The sequence below is a fragment of the Balaenoptera borealis genome (genome assembly GCF_965194805.1).
Source record: "Balaenoptera borealis genome assembly, chromosome: 4".
Taxonomy (NCBI): domain Eukaryota; kingdom Metazoa; phylum Chordata; class Mammalia; order Artiodactyla; family Balaenopteridae; genus Balaenoptera; species Balaenoptera borealis.
The window spans coordinates 125,800,510-125,821,349 of NC_138861.1; the positions used below are offsets into that span (position 1 = coordinate 125,800,510).

At 32.2% G+C, this 20,840-nt stretch overlaps 1 protein-coding gene across 3 annotated transcripts in view; it reads right to left on the reverse strand.

Annotated features, from left to right (window-relative positions):
- The window catches only part of LOC309627547 (bifunctional heparan sulfate N-deacetylase/N-sulfotransferase 4), an 865,109-nt gene that overhangs the window by 794,198 nt on the left and 50,071 nt on the right, over positions 1-20,840 (reverse strand). For all 3 annotated transcript variants that reach the window (XM_082389627.1, XM_082389626.1, XM_082389624.1), the window contains exon 2: positions 6,978-7,163. The gene's annotated coding sequence lies outside the window, so the exon portion shown is untranslated. The remainder of the gene's footprint in view (positions 1-6,977; positions 7,164-20,840) is intronic.

Sequence of the window (20,840 nt, forward strand, 5' to 3'; positions counted from 1 at the left end):
ACTTTCTTGTGTTAAGTCACTGATGTTTTAGGTTTAAGTCTTATGATACTAGCATTACTTATCTAATCCATAAATTGGCCATTTGCAGTGTTGTAATAATCAATGTGGGAATGCCTTAATGTCAGGTGACAACTGCTAAGGTTCACAGAACACATTGGTAGAGGCTTCATAGAACACATACGTCATAAAGTTAGAACAAACAAATACAGATCTATTGTAGTAGTCATTATTGTTGATCCCCAATATTTCTGTCTCATTCTTTTTCTACACATGTATGTTACACCTTCTGGTCTCTTTGTGGTTGTATGAGGTCCTGAATTAACCTCGTCCAATAAGCTACAAGTGAAAGTGACATAACACTTCAGGACTAGAGCATTAATTAGATGGTGTTAGATCCTTCAAAGTTCTCTTTTTTTTTCAACCACAATGACTGGCAATCTTCCTGGTAGTAGCTATACTATCAACTTTGATTTCAGAGTAAAGATGTTACAAAGCAGAACTCACAAGCCACACAGTAATTTGACATGTACTATCAGTGAAATATAAACATTTTTGTCTCATTCCACTGTGATATGAAGTGGTTTGATTCTACAGCATAACCTGCAGTATACCCATGCTAAACAATGCTGTCTGAGATAACTTAGAAGTTGCAATGTAGACTACATGCCTACTAATTTAAAGCTCTAGAAGAACTTGCAAATGGTATGTTTGAAGGATATTGGTGGCAAATAGCTGCACTTAGCAACATATTATATACAAAACTGTTAAGATCAGGAAGATATGCTCTTTTTACAAGCCAAAATAACATAGAACAGAGGGCAGAATTTTTGTGCCAGCAGAGCTGCAAAAGGTAACTGATTATAAACTGAAAATGTAAGCAATGAACTCCTAGTCCTTAGTGAGTGTCCATATGTAAGGAGCATGACTTTTAGAATTACTACATGGAATTCATCACCAAACACTTACATTGAACTGTTTTACAGAAAAAAAATGAACTTCTAATGTCTTAAGTCTCTGAGATTTGGGGTTTGTTAAAGCAGTTATTTGATTCTAACATGCTAAACCTCTTTACTACTGTATTTATTTTTTGCTTCTGATTACTCCTTATTATCTTAACAAAAATCAGTATATTTGCAAATACATATTTCCATTTATATTCTAAGAAGCTTCTGTATTTTTCCCCACTGGGAGAATTTTCCAACATATATAAGTCAACATGTTAACAGAATTAGAAGCCTGTTCCTTCAGATCTTAGCAAATAATCCTTAATTCAGGGAAACCTTCTCAAGTTTAATGATTTGACATTCTATTCCAGTGTAGCAATTATGTAAATTTAACTAAATCACTTACAGTTACTATTATTTATATTTATTTCAATTTACAATTTTTCTATTTAATTTCTCAATTACCAATCTACCTCACTTTAAGATCAAGGAAGCAGAGGCTTATATTTTTCTTTTAATTTACTTCTGTATCTGCTGAATCTAGTAGAGTTCCTAAAACATGTAAAGATGATAAACATTTGTAAATAATTTATCTTAAATTGTATATTATTATCTCTTTTAATTCATGAACTTTTTATTATTATGGCACTCATTCATACAAACTGTTTAAACAATTTAAGTACAGGAAGAGAGCTTTGTGATATGGAGATTCCAACCTCATATGTAAGAAAGCATTCACAAAAATATTTCAAATATTTTGAATGAAGCCAAATAATGCCAATTATGATATCAAAATCAAAACACACTTCAGTAAATATCTATTTGTCACATCTATGTCCAAGGCAGTATGCAGAGACTTAAGGGAAAAAAAGGTACCAATGGGAAGACTTAGCCTCAACTGTCAATTTAATTAAAGTCAAAATAAGCATACTATAACTCTTAACCAAAGCAGAACATAGCAGGTAGTGCTGGAGTCATACAAAATGTGACACTGTATTATTACTCATCTTACTTGTACACTTCTGTGAAAACAGGAGATGCAATTGACAACTACACTGGTACGACAGGCATAACCTGGGACTGACCCTAGCTAACTGGCAGCTCTATATTGATTTATGATATTATCATGGAGTAATAAAAGAGTAAAAGAGTCCTTTCTCCTTAGAATACAAAACATGGGAGCTTTTTGGTTGTTGGTGGTATTTGATTTAGAAAAATGAGTAGAAGTACTAAAAGTAAAAGTTGTTACAGGTACACAAACTAGTACAAGAAAAGGTATTTTAGCCAAAAAATACAGATTTCTATGAGCAATGAAAAGGTTCATTTAATACACAAAGATGGATATTTTTACAAAGCTCCCAATTCTGATAGACACCAATATTATCCTTACTTTAAATTTGAACAAATAGAGTCAGAGAAATTAAAGCTCATGCACAAGTTAGTGCAGACATTAAATTGTACATTGAATTTTAGTCCCAGTGAAGATCTGTTTGGCACTAGAATAGGTTGTATGAGAAGACAGTACAGAATGTGATGAATTTGAATGCCAACCTAGTGAAAGAATATATCATTTTATAGGCAATATTCGGTTAAAATTTGATTAGGGAAATGGTGTGTGGTTTCAATAGAAAGATATTCATAAAATGCTGTGGTGAGCTGCAGTTATAGAATATATTTGTATTGGGGGTAAATTTAAATGTTAAAATAGTAATATTCTCAATAGACATTGCTGATCTTGTGGGATTTGTTACTTTACTTTTCTTTGGAAAAAAAATATTTTCAATCAGTACATGCTACAGATGCTAGTGTTGACAAGCAACAATTATGGAAAAGTCAGAGTAAGGAACTCTCCTCTGTTTATAACCTCCCATATGCCTCATACAACACTATATGAACTAGATAAAACTTATGTCAAAGTAATTTCTCAAAATAACTAAGATTTTGGTTAATGCCTTTGATGTAAGAGAATAACACACTTACATGAAAAACTGCATTTAAATAATGACACAATTAGAAACTCATCTTGAGATAATTCATGAATTGACTTAAAATATCAACTTTTTTACAAAGGTTTAAGAATCACAAAATACATTTTCATGTACTCCTTAAAGCTGTTTTTTAAAGTGTGCAGCATAGACCATTTAATTGAATATATATGAAAAGGAAAAATAAACCATTTTTAGGTACTAAGAAATTTTTCCTCTAAAGATCTAGATGTGAAGGAGTCTTCATAGTTTAAAAGTGTGCAATATACCACTGTGAAAAGGTAAATATCCTCAACTTCAATTTTTCTAATTACCTATACTTTTTTTTCTCACCTTCCTTAGCATTGTGCTAAAGAAACTCGTAAAAGGAAACCTGAGTTATCATAATCTACAGTTATTTTCTTCCCATCCTTTTTATGATATACATGTCCACTGTCCTGCTCCCACATTTGCGTGGTGCCATGAAAACTCCTAAGAACTTGCTCTACCCCAGTGAGAGATGTTTAAGACCACACTGATGGTATCTGGAATATGGTGATCCACTGTCTGCTTAGATTGGATGCTTTGTCTGTATTCTCTTGTCATAAACATTTACTCTGATTTCCTGATTATTTTTTAACATTTATAATTTTAAATTACCTAATAAAAGTTATTTTTATTTTCTCATATGTCTGGGTACCTAGACTTTTAAATACTTTCATGAGTATAAAATTTTCTTTGCTTCCCTGTTTTTATATTTCCTGTTCTCCCTTGACCAACGTTTCTCCTAGACATTCATCTGCTGCTCAGTTTCATAAATGCAACCTTACTGTGACCTCTGGAATGTTTTATACACATTTTCTCTAAAAATATTCTCCATTTCAGCCAGTCCCCCAGTAGGTGCCTGTTCATAAAGGTTTTGTTTTCAATTATGGTAATATCATGTCAATATGCAAATAATATGTACAATTAAATGGTCTAAAATATGTGTATTGGCATTTCAGGAGAAGATGATAAAGAAAATGGCACAGAAACAGTATTTGAAGAGTTAATGACTCAGAATGCTCCCAAAATTATGAATATCGTGACCAATAAATTCAAGAAGCTTCGTAAAAATCAAGTAGGATAAATACAAACTAAATCACATCTAGGCACATCATAGTCAGAATGCTGAAAAGCCAATACCAGAAGAAAACCTTAAAACTCGCCAAATTAACAGACGCAATAATTTCAAAGCAGCAACAGAAAGACTAATGGTTTCCTTACAGAAAATCTGAAGGCGGTAGACAATGGAATGATGTCTTTAAAATATTAAAAATGACAATATCAATAACAGTAGCAACAACACCTGTACATTTACCAACCTAGAATTCTTTACCTACCAAAATAGCTCTCAAAAGTGACAGTGAATGAAGACATTAATAAACAAAAAGAAAAAGCAGAATTTTTTTTTTTTTTTTTTTTTTGCCAACAGGTTTCAATTACAAAAGAAGGTATAGGAAATTCTTCAGGATAAATTCATTAATTCCAGATGGAAGCACAGGATTGTAAGAAATAATGAAATGTACTAAAATAAGCAAACAGATAATTAAATATAAAAATATAGTGACGGTTTGTAGCAGCAATTATAACAACATCTTGTAGGATTTTTTAAAATATATATAAGTAAAATTTAATGACAAAATAATAGAAAAGAGGGAATGGGAAAAGTGGAGTTAAACTATGTTAAGTTCAGTTATAATAAGTGAAAGATGTAGTCTCTAGAATAACCAATAAAATATTTATATAAGGTGTGGACAGTAAAAATTAAAGGGAAAAAGTATACAATAATCAAAGAAGTTAAGAAATGAGGACTACAATGGCAAAGAATAGATGGGACAGAAAAGAAGAAAAATAGGAAATGGTAGATTTAACCCAACTATTTTAGTAATTTATACTCATTAAGAAAGGACTTAATCCTTTAATTAAAAGCTAAAGTTTGTTATACTAGATAAAAAACACAATACATTCAAATTCAAAGCATACATACTTTAAAAATAAAGACATGACTAGTTCGAAAGTAAAAAGCTGAAAACCCTAAACAAAAAGAAAATGTAAATGTCTATACTAATATCATACAAAGGAGATTTAAATGCAAGAAGTATTAGAGACACAAAGAGACATTTCATAAAGATGAAAAAAGGCCAATCAACGGGAAACATACTAATAATATGAATTCCAAACTTATTTTTAAAAGGGAACATGAGAGTAAGAGAAACAGATAAACCACAAACATAATCAGATATTTTAACACACTTCTTCTTTTAGATAGTGATAGAACAAAACATGATCAGTAAGGACTGTGGCAAGTGTAGTGTACTTTAAGAATGCAAATTGTTTTATCATTTGCTAAAAACCATATTAACAGAATAAAAGAAAAAATCCAAATAGACATCAAAATAAAGAAAAAATAATGAGATATATTTCAATACACCCTATGATAAAATGCCCAGAAATTTAGAATCAGAAGTAAATCTTTCCAAAGGTATAAAAACTAATTACAAATAACCTATTGGCATCTTATAATTAATGGTTAACTATCAAACTTGTTCTCCTTAGAAACAAAAGAAAAAGATGCATTTTTGTTCATTCTTTGGTTCATTATTATGAGGGAATTCCTAACTAGTGTAATAATACAAAATAAAGATTTAAAAGACACAAAGATTTTGTGCAATTGACATGATTATAGGTAAAATCCAAAAGTACCTATAAAATGAACTATTAGTAATCATAAGTGAATTAAATTAAATTGCTAGATATGAAATCAATACATAAAAATCAATTATATTTCAATATACTGCAACATAAAATTGAAAATTTCATTTAAAATTTCATTTAAAATAGTGTAAATATATAGATTATCAAAGAAGAGTCAACTATGTTCAGATCATGTTGCTGACAGAAATTTAAAAGACAAACACAGTTTTCTATATTTCTTGATCGGCAACTAATTCTTTAAGATGTCAATTCTCCAAAAATTGTTATACTGATTCAACACAATCCCAAACAGCTTCAACAGCCTTATATTTGTGAAAGTTTACAGAATTATTTTAAAATTCATATATAAATAAAATTGCTTTAGGATAGCCTAGACAATCTTGAAAAAGAATCCAAGTTGGGGGATTTATTCTACCAGATTTTAAAAGTTACTATCACTCTACATTAACTAACAGGGTGTGATTTTGATGTGAGCAAAAACAGAATCAATAGGCTGTTCAGGAATAGATCCATACATACACGTCAATTATTTTTTGACAAAGACATAAAAAGAAAAATCACAGGAGATGCCCAGTCATTTCAAAAAAAAAAAAAAAAATGGAGCTGGAACGATCAAATAACCTTAAGGAAAGATAAAGCAAAACACACTTTGGTCTCTATGTCATACCAAAAAGAATGACCTTTGGGACTTCCCTTGTGGTGCAGTGGTTAAGGATCCACCTGCCCATGCAGGGGACACGGGTTTGAGCCCTGGTCCGGGAAGATCCCACATGCCGCGGAGCAACTAAGCCCGTGTGCCACAACTACTGAAGCCCGCGCGCCTAGAGCCCATGCTCTGCAACAAGGGAAGCCACCGCAATGAGCAGCCCGCGCACCACAACGAAAAGTAGCCACCGCTCACCGCAACTAGAGAAAGTCTGCGTGCAGCAATGAGGACCCAACGCAGCCAAAAATAAATAAATAAACAAAGATTAAAAAAAAAAAAAAAGAATGACCTTTAGTTTTAAAAGAAAGCCCCATCCGTAATGATTATTAAATCCGAATATGTATTTTCAAAGTGTTTTTGCTGCTAAAATGTCATTTAAGCAGACACATGTTCTTGAAGCATAGTACAATTTTCAAGTTTGAAAATATGTTTTTATCATTCAGTGGTTTACTAAAAAATTCCTACAAAAACCCAGAAAAGACATTTTATTTCTTCCCTGAGGAAACAGCCTCTTTCTTTAGTTTCTTTTCCACAGAATTTCAAAACAAAATTATTACTTATAAACATAGCTAGAATGATGGACGTAGAGGAATAATATTCACTTACCTAAAATGCAGCTGGAGGAGGTCATGCAGAGGACATAAGGGCTGGTTGCACGGAGAGGTGGTCCCAGGCAATTCCGCGACGCCACCATCGGGCTAGCGCAGGCGCCTTCCCCACATCCTGGTCCTCGGCAACTACGCTCCACCCACTGTTCCCGCAGCGCAGCCGCAGTGGTGCCAAAGGCTCAGCCTGGAGAGTGAGAGCGTGCCACGCGCTGTTGAGGCGTCTGCGCTGGACAGACAGGTGACGCAACCCCATTAAGGCCTCTTTGTAAAGGCCTAAGCTTCTGGTTGGCGGGAACGGAAGTCTACTCGTCTAGTGGCAGCCAAAGACAAGTCTCATATGTACGTTCCCTTGATTATTAAAACTTAAAAGCGCCACCTACCAATCTGAGGTGACCTGCCCCTTTCTTCCGTCTCTCCTTGCCCTCCACATAAGGGGGCCAGTTTCGAATTTCACCCCAGTTCCCCAGGTTGTGAACCAACAAATCTGTCTCCTTCAGATTTGCTTCTGTTCTCGGCTTATATAGAAAAGGAATTGTGAGTTTTCTGAAATGTATATTTTGAAAATGCAACTTATTCCACATACTTAAAATTACAGGTGGGAAATAGCTTTTGCTTCACTTTGATGTTTCAGATAAGTATTTTTGAGGAGGAATTTATAAGAACTGAATTATATGTTGAAATTTAATAATTTCTAGTAATAGATTGAGTAAACTATATTGGAAGAAAAAGAGTGAAGACTTTGCCTTAATTATTTAAAATTATAACATCTCAAATAGGTAACTTCATATACTGTTGATAATAATGGAGTTATAATAGCGTCCTGACTTTTCATATCTAATTCAAATGTTTCACATTTTGTAAATCATTCTAATAGTTCAATCTGCAGGACACCTATAAGGTAGAGTATTTGATTCAAGGCCTTCTTTTTTAACATATGCACTTACAACTGTACATTTCCTCTAAGCTCTGATTTAGTTGTGTTCCACAAGTTTTGGTATTTGTGTGTTTGTTTTTCACCTCAGTATTTTCAGATTTTCTCTTGTGATTTCTTCATTGACCTATTGGTTGTTTAGGAATGTATTGCTATATTATTATCACATAGTTTTGATTTTTAATTTCTTTTCTGTTATTCATTTCTAATTTTATTCCATTGTGGTGTGAGAATATGCATTGCATTGTTCCATGCTCTTCAAATTAATTGAAACTTGTTTTATGGCCTAGGATTTGGGTTATTCTGGATTGTGTTCCATGTGTACTTGAAAGCAATCTATCTTCTGCTGTTTTAGGGTGGAATGTTTTATTGATGTCTGGTCTAGTTTATAATTATAGTTTATAGTGTTGTTAAGGTATTTTACTTCTTTATTGATCTTCTACCTAGTTGTCCAATCAACTATTGAAAATTGGAAATTGAAACTATTATTGTTGTGTTGTCTATCTCCCTCAATTCTGCTATATTATGTATTTCCCTTAATTTTTACTTCATATATTTAGGGGCTTTGTTGTTATGTGTATATATTTTTGTAATTAGTATATCTTTTTGATGGATTGTCTCTGTTACCATTTTTAATGATCCCCTTTATCTCTAATAACTTTTTTGTTTTGAATTTACTTTGATAGCAATATAACCATTCCATCTTTTTTAAGGTTGCTGTTTGCATGATATATTTTTCCATTTTTTTTTTAAATTTCAGACTTTTCATATGTTGAATCTAAAGTGTGTCTGCTGTTGACAGCATACAGGAGGATCTTGGTTTTTTATATAGGAGGACAATCTCTGCCTTTTAAATGGATATACTAATCAATACACATTTAAGGATATTGTTTATATGGTTGTAGTTACATTTGCCCTTTTACATTTTGTCTCTATGTATCATGTCTTTTTTTTCCTTTAACTTTACTGTTCTCTTTTTGCTTTAAATGAGTATTTTCTAATATATCATTTTTAAATCCTTTAAAGATTTTTTTAAACTATATTAATCTTATTTATTTTCCTAATGATGGTTCTGGGGCTTAACATATGCATTTTAACTTATCTGAATCTACTTTAGATTTAAAAGAGCTTATTTCCGGTGAACAAAAAAGCATTTCTCCGATATAGCTTTATTACCCCTGCCCACCTTTTGTGCTATTAATTCTATATGTGGTGCATTTTTATATGTTATAAACCAGAAATACATTTTGGAAATATTACTTTATATAATTTTATGTCTTTTAAAGATGATCAAAGAAAGAAGATCACGTGTATATAGACAGAATTTGGCATATTAACCTTCTTAATTACCATTTCTGGTTCTCTTCATTTGTTGCTGTGAATTTGAGTTACTGCCTAGTGTCATTTCCTTACCTTACTCCAGTGCAGCTTTGCTTCCAACCACTGCCTTTATGCTATTATTGTTAAATATATTTATTTTCTATGTGTTACACATTCTACAGTAAAATTATATACTTATTTTTAAATTTATTTTTTTTAATAAATCAGTTTAAAGAAGAAAGGAGAAGAAATATAAAATTCTACTGTCTTGTATATTTACGTGATTACATTTAAGGGGTGTGTGTGTGTGTGTGTGCATTCAAATTACTGTCTGAGTCACCTGCTTTCAGCCCAAAGAACATCTTTTAGTATTTCCTGTAAGGCCATGTGCAAGAAATGAATTCTCTCAGTATTAGTATGTTTGGAAATGTCTTGGCCTTCATTTTTGAAAGATAATTGATAGGTTTTCTTCTTTGAGCACTTTGAATATGTCATCCTACAACCTTTTAGCCTTCATTGTTTCTGATGACAAATCAGCTGTTAATTTTATCAGGGTTCTTTTATATATAATGAGGGTATTTCTCTTGCTGCTTTCAAAATTTTTTTTTTTTTTTTTTTTTTTTTTTTTTGTCTTTGTCTTTCAACATTTAAAAGGTTTAGACCCCAGAAGAGCTTTTCTTAGTTGTCTCTTTCTCTGGTTCTCTCACAGATTGACACTCCAGCTTTACAAGTAGAGAACTGTGCAGGGATATTAGCCTCTGGTCTTCCTGGGTAGTCTTTCCCAGCATAGAACCTCTACTTTACAAGCAGTCTGGGCAATGGCTGATTAAATATACACTATTCTTCCTGCCGTGCCTGAGGCAGAGATTCTGCCTTACTATTGGGTGGTTAGTGGAAGAAGCAATTTTTCAGCTATACTCTTGCCTGGAAGAGAGCTTTTGCAACGTGAAGCTGATGGTAATAGAAATGCTGCTAGCCTGTCCCTCCCAGAGAGACAATAAGCTTTAACTGGCAGCTGGAAGGGGAAAAAAAAACCCATCTTCTTGGACACCTCTGCCCAGAGTTAAGCTTCTGTCACTGAAATGGTAGGGTGAGAAAGGGTCATGGAACAAATACCACAGACCCTCATTTTTTCCCCAAGATTTAATATATTTTCTTGATTTAATGTTTTTTTTTTCCATTTACTGTAATTCCTTAGGATAATCTCCAGACACTTTAAATAGCTCTTCTTAAATACTTTTCACTAACTATGATTATGTTATTAGAGAGACATTACTCATAGTCATTCATGCTGCCAATGAGGAACTTGTCCTTCCTAAAATTCCTTGTTTAAGCTATCTTTAAAGATTTCTATTACTGGGAAAACATGATACCTGATCAAGAGTATATTCAAATGTGTTTAAGCATCTAGGGATTATTTAAAATGTTTCTCTTAATAAAAGCAAGTTACATATATTTAAATGATACAGTTTCTAATTGAATAATGATAAAGTCTTATTCAGTTATTGTATCAATTTTCTACTGCCACTGTAACAAATTACCACAAGCTTAATACCTTAAAACAACACAAATATATTACTTAGTATCAGGAGCTCAACTGAGCTGGAAGAGAGAGCCAAGCTGCTAGGTGTTGGAGTAGCTGATTAAAGCAATGAACCAAAAATGAAAGAGTTAAGCCTTTACTCTCTTATTGTGCTGGTATAAGCAAAAGGCTAAAACTGGAGAAACTTCCTGTCCCATTTTCTCTATGGAATTTTGTACCAGTGGAGAGTTAGAACAATCAGTGCAGATATGGGGGTCATCTCACTGTTGAAGGAGCCCTGAACAAAAGGGTTCAGCTGTTTTATGGACTCTGGGGTCAGGAGAGGCTAGAAGTAGAAAAGTACTGGGTACCAAGTTCAGGTGGGATAAAACATCTTCAAGATTTCTGCCACCTCCCCAACTTTAGAAGGCTTTCGTAGAGGTACTGAAGAGGATCTTTGCTCAAGGTCTCAAATAAAGAGACCTAGGAATGAAGGCAATTGAACTAGGAATGCAAATACACGAAAGAGCATAACCAACCAAAAGGGCCTGAGTCCTTCACTGCAAAGCACTGGCTGTGCACAAAGTCTGCTGAGAGGAGGGCAGCTTTCCCTGAGAGGCCTGCCCAGTAAAACCTTTCTAATTGCTTACAGTCAGTCCTGGAAAAATCACACATAGATTTTTAACCAGTGCCAGACTCCTCTGTTATGGTTCTATAGATCTGAAGTCCAAAATTGGTTTTACTGGTCTAATATCAAGGAATCAGCTGAGTTATGTTCCCTTTAGAAAGCTTTAGGAAGCAATCCATTTTCTTTTCTAGCTGCTAGAGACCACCCACATTCCTAGACTCATGGCTCCTCCCTCATTTTCAAGGCCAGAAACACTGATCAAGTTTTCTCACATTGCGTCACTCTAATCTTGCTTCCACCATCACTTCTCTAATTCTGACTCTTTCTCTTCTACTTTAAGGATACTTGTAATTACAGTCAGCCCACCGGAATCATCCTAATCTCTCTATTTTAAAGTCAGCTGATTAGCAATCTTAATTACATCTACAACCCCAATTCCCTTTTGCCATGTACCTTTACATATTCATAGATTCCTGTGATTGGAGCCATTATTCTGCCTACCATATTTGCATATCTCAAAAACCATTTAACTGTCCCTCGTAATTCTTCAAAATTATGAATATAGCCAAACCACTTACTTAAATTACTTATATCATCACCCACATGAGGTTTCTGTTCTTTATTCATGTCTCATATAAATATTCAAATCAAGCAAGCGTCTTTCATAATTATGGGCTCTTGTCTCAAATGGCCTTTCCCTGTCTTTCTTACCTGCTGCTCCTAAATTGCACCTCTGTGAGCAGATCTTTAGACTCTCTTGATGGTTACTCATATTCTCAAAACTCCATCTTTAATTCCATCCTAACATGGTTGCTATTTAATATACCCTACGAAATTATGTCAGGACTTATTGCAAGTTAGTCTCAGATTATATGCAGCACTGCTCATTTAGCAGAATTGTGAAAAGACACTTCTCAAGAAAGGAACATACACAAAATCTCTGTATGTCTGTGTGTCAAGGGGATAACTGTATAAAATAAATAATCAGCATTCTGACTCCGAGTCAATGAATAAAGACAAATAAATTATATGTATGCAGTGTTGTTTGAGGTATTTACTTAGTTTCGTTCTAAGTATCAGTGGGGTCTGTAGTGATATCCCTTCTTTCATTCTTGATACTGGTGATTTGTCTCCTCTTCCTCCCCCTCCCCCTCCTCCCTCCCTCTCTCTCCTTCTCCCCCCAGCCCCTTCCCCCACCCCCACTTCATGACTCTGTTCTTCTCTTTTTGTCTCTTGGGTCAACCTCTAGAAGTTTATCAATTTTATTGATCTTTACAACTAAATATAATTTGGGCTTTTTATTTTCTCTACTGTTTTTCTATTTTTGATTTTATTTATTCTTACTCTCATTTGTATTATTTCCTTTGTCCTTCTTGTTTTGCATTTTCTGGTTTTCTTTTCTAGTTTGTTAAATTAAAAGCTTAAAACATTAATTTTATAGGTTTTTTTTCCCCCTTCGTACATGTGTGTGTGTGTGTGTGTGTGTGTGTGTGTATTTTTCTCTAAAAAATGGATTTAGTGGCATCCACAACTTTTGGACTTTTAGATCCATACAAGTGTTTCATTATTTTCAAAATATTTTGTTATGTTAAAAATATTTTTTACTGATTGGTTTTCAGTTCTATTCTATTACGGTCAAAATACGTGCTCTCTATAGTATCAGTTATTTTAAACTTTTGATATTTGTTCAATAGACCAGTGTATGGTCTATGTTTGTGAATAGTTTTGTGGGCACTTAAAAAGTATTTATGGATTCTGCGGTCATTAGTTGTAGCATTCCATAAATGTCATTAAGTAAAGTTAGTTGATAGTGTTTTTCATATTTTCTTTACCTTTACTGATTGTTTGCCTACTCATTCCATTGGTTATAGTGATATTAGTGTTGAAATATCCAACTATAATTTTGGATTTATCTACGTTGTGCCTTAGTCATTTCCACTTTTGCTCCATTTTTGAAGCTTTTTATCTAAATGAATACATATTTAGCTTTATTTTGTATTTTTGGTGAAATGACTACTTTGTCATTATGTAATGTCTCTTTTATCCCTAATAATAGTTCCTTGTTTTTAATTCTATTATTACTCATACTAATAAAACTACTCCAGTTTTCTTTTGAACAGTTTTAGTATAGTCTACCTTTTTCATCTTTTTAAATTTTATGTATCAGTGTGTTTTTATTTAAGCTGTGTTTTTCCCAGATAGCATGTAATTGAGTCTACAGTCTCTGCAATCACTTAATTGGTATGCTTAGATTGTTTATATTAAATATAATCATTCATAAGACTATATTAAAATATAACATTTTGCTTTAAACTTAATATACTTTTGGTGCTTCCTTTCTCCAAGTTTTCCAACTATGATTTGATTCATTGAGAATTTTCATTCAATATCTTATATTGGTTTATTTTTCAAATTATATTTTTAGCAAATCTTAATCTGCCTTTAAGTAATATTATACCATGTAATATGAAGTGTAAGAAACTTACAATATTATAATTCCTCCCTCTAGTGATTTGTAATATTATCCTCCCATACACCTGACAAATAACAAAATGACTGTCTAAATAACACTAAATAATACAATAAAAATAACAATAAAAAAATAATAATGACAAAAACTGTCTAAATAACTTAAGATTTCTTTACAAACTAGTGAAGTAAATATATAAATATAATTGGATATTTGATTCAATATCAATATTCAATATTGGATAGTCTGATTCAATTAGTCATGTATGAATACAAAGTCTGAGAGTTTTTTGGAAAGTCTCCTGGTGATTCTAAAGCATAGTTTGGATAGATAGCCACTTTTATAAAAATAGCTGGGGCACTGAGATGTAATGAGACTGCTTAAGGACTAGATGAGCAGCAATTTGGCTAGGGGAGCAAAAATGATAGAATGCAAACGCTACAGGGGTAAAGGCACTTTGAAACCTGCCAACAACACTGCATAAAGAGATAATGGCCATAATGGCCAGTTGACACCATGCCACAACACTGGAAAAGTTCCCAAAAGGCCCAAGCTCTCTGAAGTGACCAGATGTTTTCCAGATACTTTTGGACCAGACTATCAGTTCCAGGAATTGGAAGATCATAGCATGCATGTTTAGCTTCCCATTTGTTTCCCATGCTTTCTAGTTGTTTTGTGGGTGTTCCTACTAAAAATATAAATTGGAAAAATAACAAACATCCTGAAGAACAAGTTCATGTACAATTAAGATCTTATATTCCTGCAATTTTCTCCCCTCCCTCATGTGCTAGGCTTCTTTGCAGCCCTAAATTCCAATCTCTGTCTCCCAACAGTGGGTACCATTATTCCTCATAAGGAAATCAGATTCCAATGCAATCGAATGGGTCATAAGGAAATCATATATTTAGCATTAGTATAAACTATTATACAGTTTTCCAACTTTACTTTTACAATACCCAAACTACTGTTTTCCATTCAATCTCTATTCCCCTGTATGAGAATTGGCAAATTCTCTAAAGAGAAAAGTGTTGTCCTCACATATCTCAGGTACTCAACTCCTTGACTCAAAAAAATAAATAAATAAAATAAATTGCCATCAGTCACTGTATGTATTGTTTCCAGGTATTATAGTAGTGGGAGAGGAGCAAAAGTGAACAAGCTTATATTCTTGATATACAAGAAAATACAATGTTACTGTAGTTTTACACTCTTCCCAGACAAGTAAAGGATACTAGAACAACATAAATTTCCTTCCTACTCATATGTTATAATGATCAATTTTATTAGATAGATAAAGAACATTACATAAGACATTGCTATTTTATGCAGTCAGTGGTAGGTATATTTACTGACATTTTCTATTTTAAATGACTCTCTTTTAATTTCAAATCTCTCAACCATCTGGAATAATTTTCTCTCTGCCTTTTGTATTTCCATAAGTACAGATGTGCTATTGATGAAGTATCTCACTTTATCTTTGTCTGAAAAGCCTTTTACATTTTATTCTGTTTGAATAATACATTCTATGGTAGAGAATCTGGACTAGCAAGTATTTTCTTTACTAAGAAAAATATCATTATATTGATGCTAGCTTCCATTGTTCCTTGTAAGATATCAGATTTCAATGCAGTTGTTACTTTTTTGAGGCAATCCAACTACCCTGCATTAATTTTTAAATTTCCAACTTGTCTTTGATTTTCAGCAGGTTTTCCTAGTATATGTATATTTGCTGCTTAGCGTTTTAGGGCTTCTTGAACTATGTGTTTTTCACCCTTTTATATTTCCGTAATTTAGGCTGTATTTTACTTATTTTTCAATGCTCTTTTCCAGTTAACCAATTATTTCCTCAACAATATCTTGTCTTTCCCCCACTATTTTTGGTTTTTGTTTGTTTGTTTGTTTTTTGCCTGATCTTCTTTGATTAAAGCATAACAACATAAATTAATTTATATATAAAGAGCAAGACAAATATTTACATATTTAAACATCTCTGTAGCTGCCACCTAATAAAGATAATTGAACATTTATAACACCCTGGTAGGTTCCTTTCTGCATCATCCCTGTCAATACCATATCAAAGATAACACTTAATAAGTTTTATATTAGTCATCATAAACTAGTTTTGTCCTTCCTTAAACTCATATGAACCCCCACTCCAAAAGTGAGAAACCTAGCTCTCACCATCTACCAATCCATTCACTTAATTGTTCAATTCTGGTATGCATGTATAGCATTGTCAGAATTGTTAACCAGGGCCTCCATTGTACGCAAGTATTTCTACCAAACTGCAGTGTTTATGTACAGTTTAATTTGCCTTTACTTTTACAGACTCTGTTCATTTCCAAAGTTACATAGGTCAGCATTTCTTTCTCCTGTCCTCTTCAGTGAGGTTTCATACATGCATAATTCAGTTAAATTGTTTTTTCTCATTGTGCATCCCATCCTTTAATTCCCTGACCTACAAAATGATTTCTTTTAATTTACATACATTAAGGTTCACTCTGTGTGCTGTAAAGTGTTATGGGTATTGACATATGCTTAGCATCATGTATCTACAATTACAGTATCATACAGAATAATGATACTGAATGGAATTATTTCAGCAACTGATATAATCTATTCAGTTGCTGCTTTATAAATGCAATATTTTTACAAAGATAATGAAAAAGATTCATAATTAAATGTTAAACGACTTTGTCTTTGGAACATTTTATTAATGCATACCAAATTGTTCATTTTTTTAGAGATGAACAACATTTATCATCAGTTAAATAGAATTATTTTGTAATTGCTTTGTGGGTGGAATTATTGAAACATTGCCAAGTCAGGCACTATTTTTAAATGTGCAATAACTGGCACATTTTGGAAATTTATAAATTTAGAAAAATAATTCAGATACAAAGTTAAAAATGAGGGAAACAAGAATATAAAAAAATAGATGACTACTGTGTAAGTGATTTTAACATTTTAACATCTAAGAAATATTCTCATAAAATGTTTAGTCTCACATAGACATACACATATTGACAGTAATTCAACTTGTGAAATATAAATTTTGCTTGTAGACATTAAAATTAAGAGTTTTTTTTATAGAATATCTTACGGACACATCCACATCAATATATTCCTTTCATTTCAATTTCTTATTTTAACACTCTTACAACCCACACAAAATTCTAAAATTAAGCCCTTCTTAGCTACACTAATTCTTCTTATAAACGTTCATTAGGTTAGTCTACTATTTTCTACAAATTCTTCAAGACATACGCTGATAATATTGTTTAAGTATATTTAATAAATATGTTAAAAATATAAATTGTTAAAATGTATTGGAACGTGTTACTCAAAGTGCATTAATATAATCAAATATCATTTAATACTAATGTTAAAAAAGTAATTTGGTTCATTTAGCTTTAAAAACTTGTATTAGAAAAGCATTTTGAGTAAAATCATCAAATTCCGTATAAAATATAAGATTGCCAAGCTAACTTAATTCAACTTAAAATAGAAAAAAAAGTTATGATAAGTTGTTTTACATATTGCTAATTTAAAAACCAACTCTTCCAAAGTTCAATGTGGTTTTGTAATATTAAAAATATTTGCATATTGGACAGATGCTATTAATAATGAAATCTGAAAATGCCTTTATGTGATTAGAATTCTTCCCCCTGCCCCCAACACACACACAGCGTGCAAAAGGTACTGTAAGGCATTTTTGATAGCAAGAAGCCAGGATAGCAAGGGAAAATCAGAATGGTAATGAACCTGTCCGTGATACTCTAAGTTAAGGGAAGATGATAAGAAATCTGCCATCTTCCCCATTCTTAAAATATTCACTGCAGCTACTTTGAAACCCATTATAGATTACTCCAATCAGTTATCTACCCTTTCCTGCATTTTCATCATTTCTTTTAAAAACACTTACAATTATCACTCAGCATCTTTTATTTTACATTATTTTAGGCTTTCTATTATATTTGCTACAGCCCCACCCCCCCAAAGAAACAAGTACCTATTTATAAGGCATAGAAAACCATAATACTATTTTTTTCTGAAAATGAATATATCTACAAATATTGAGTTAATGAACAGGCTGATTTTCACAATACTGTAATATGTATTATTTTTTACAATGAAAGATTCTCCATAAGTCATTACATTTGTGGTCTAGTTAAATTTCTCACAATCCTTGACCAAGAGTTTAGAGTAACCACAGGGAGATACAAAGATTAGTACAAGAAGCTTACATTAACATGAAAAGCCTATTCAGATTGGAGGCAGCTGTCTTCACCAGTAAAATTTGGATATATCCAAAGTGTCTACAGTACTAGATTTCCTTCAGAAGTCTACATTTCGGGAGAATTACCAACAATTATAGCATAAGCGAGAGAGTGCATTAGAATTCTTGGAAGTAAGGCATGTGAATATCAGTTCATCTGTTTTACAGAATCCTAAAGTGAGAGAAGTCCATCATTTTTAATATGTGAAGATTTTCTGTCCACAAAAAAAAAAAAGAAAACCTGTCTTGAATTAATCTAGAACTGAGAAAAATATCTAAAAGTAGAAAGCATAAAGAAACAAATCCAACTTCAAAAAGAAAAAAATATATATATAAAAATAAGAATCTGCAAAAGTAAAACAGAACTTTGCAGTATTATTTGTTAAGGTGATAAGATTGAAAATATCATAGTTTAAAAATTACAATAAGCAACTGAGTGGTGTACAATATTTCTTTTTAAGTGAGGGGGTTAGTATCAAAATTCAATTTTTAAATGATTATATTACCATATTAATGGAAACATGATAATTTACACTAGCTTGGGCAGAAGCATTAGTAAGACAGTAAATCAGAAACTGTAGCAATAATATACGAGAGTCTTATTTTTCACAGCACTATACTGCCAAATTAAATCTTGGATGGAAATTGATGTTCCATTTCATTCTATAATTATTGACTTGGCCATGAACTTGCTACTCACTGAAGATAGTTATAAATGATTGCCTAGATGTTGCTGGCAGGTAGAGGGGCTGCAAATTGAGCAAGTTTCAACTTCTTATTTAAGATTCTCTGAGTGAATGAAGTAAAACTGGTAGCTGCTGGTATTTTGAGGCTTACTTATAATAACTACGGAAACTTGGCCATGTACATGCAATTTTTTATATGTTTGTAATTGAATACCATTAATTAAAATTATAATGCCACTTCAAAATTGAAGTTACCAGGTAGTCTTATATTTCTTTTTCCTTATTATCTAAAAATCTATATTTTAATTGGTGGAAAATTTTAAAAAATGAATATTTTCCCATGAATTAATTTTAAAAGATGGATTAAGTAGTGTAAACAAAGAATTATGTTAAAATTGTATATTTTTACAAAACATGTGAGTGCAACGTAGTATTTCCTACAGAAATATGCTTGTCTTTTCTGTAACATGGAGTGAAATTTTAACCTCGCTAGAAGAGAAGGGATTAAATTCTGAATGTAAATGTACCCAATGTGTATTTAACAGCACAGCCTGTAAATTGGCCTAATTATTTAAAACACATCTAAAATTATATTTTTGGTTTAAATCCTAAGCTTATTAATTTGGTATAAATTTATATATTTGTATTCTAGAATTGGTAATGATTTTGCTGCAGCAGTAAAAACAAAATATCTTTCTGTGTATAGTATTGAAACATAAATGAATTTTTCTCTATGAAACATAGGTATTATCTTCAAGAAACATATGAGTTACAACATGAAAGAGTATAAGGTAAAATAATTAGTAAATAGACAATCTATTCACGCCACCATCTTCTTACAGCAGGACAAAAGATTTTACTTTTTCTTGAAATTCAGTGAGCTCAGAAGAATATACCTCACCTATAGATGGTTTAGGATTTGGAATATTTAGGATTAGAGATTGTAATATTCTTCTCATATTATGTTAAAATTATGTAGAATTGAATATTGGCCTAATGGTTATTTCTCCAATAAGGGATCTCACTAATCTGTTGCATTTTCAGTAAGACTTCTATTTAACTTTCACATTCCCAACAACAAGCCCGCTTCTAAGTTTTGACAGAAGGCTCTGAAGACAGAAGCAACTTACACTTCTGTCTGTTATGATCATCATTTGAATGATGTATTCACAGGTTGTCAGAGATGCAGCCATATCGCCTGGCATAGCTGATTATCATATCTTAGCAAATGAAGAGAGCCCTAGGGCATTAAGAACACTCAACTATTAATACTGGTTTTGCCACAGGGCAGTTACATAAACTGACAGTTGGGCAGAGGCATGCTTCCTTGCATACTCACATACTGATTACCTCTGAAATATAATTAATATCACTAAGTTTTCAGTTATTCACAGTTCAACTTAAAAATCAATCCTTATGGAAGCAAAAAGTAGAAACAGATTATCTTGATGCTAATATGATTTCTATTACACTGCAATTTATCAGATTGAATACTTTAAACAAAAATTATGAAAATATAGTAAAATCTGTGATTTTTTTTCTGAATGTGTCAACTGTACATTGAATGTGCTTCAAATTTTAGACTTCAGAACTGTGTAAGTTTTCTTACAAAAAGAATTTGGACTTAGAGACCACTAAAATTTCTTTAATTAATTTTTATTGTAGTATAGTTGCTTTACAATGTTGTGTTAGTTTCTACTGTACAGCAAAGTGAATCAGTTATATGTATACATATATCCCCTGTTTTTTGGATTTCCTTCCCATTTAGGTCACCACAGAACATTGAGTAGAGTTCCCTGTGCTATACAGTAGGTTCTCATTAGTTATCTATTTTAAGCATAGTATCAATAGTGTATATATGTCAATCCCAATCTCCCAATTCATACCACCCCCTCTTTCCCCCTTGGTATCTGTATGTTTGTTCTCTAAGTCTGTGCTGCTATTTATGCTTTGCAAATAAAATCATCTATACCATTTTTCTGGATTCCACATATATGCATTAACATACAATATTTGTTTTTCTCT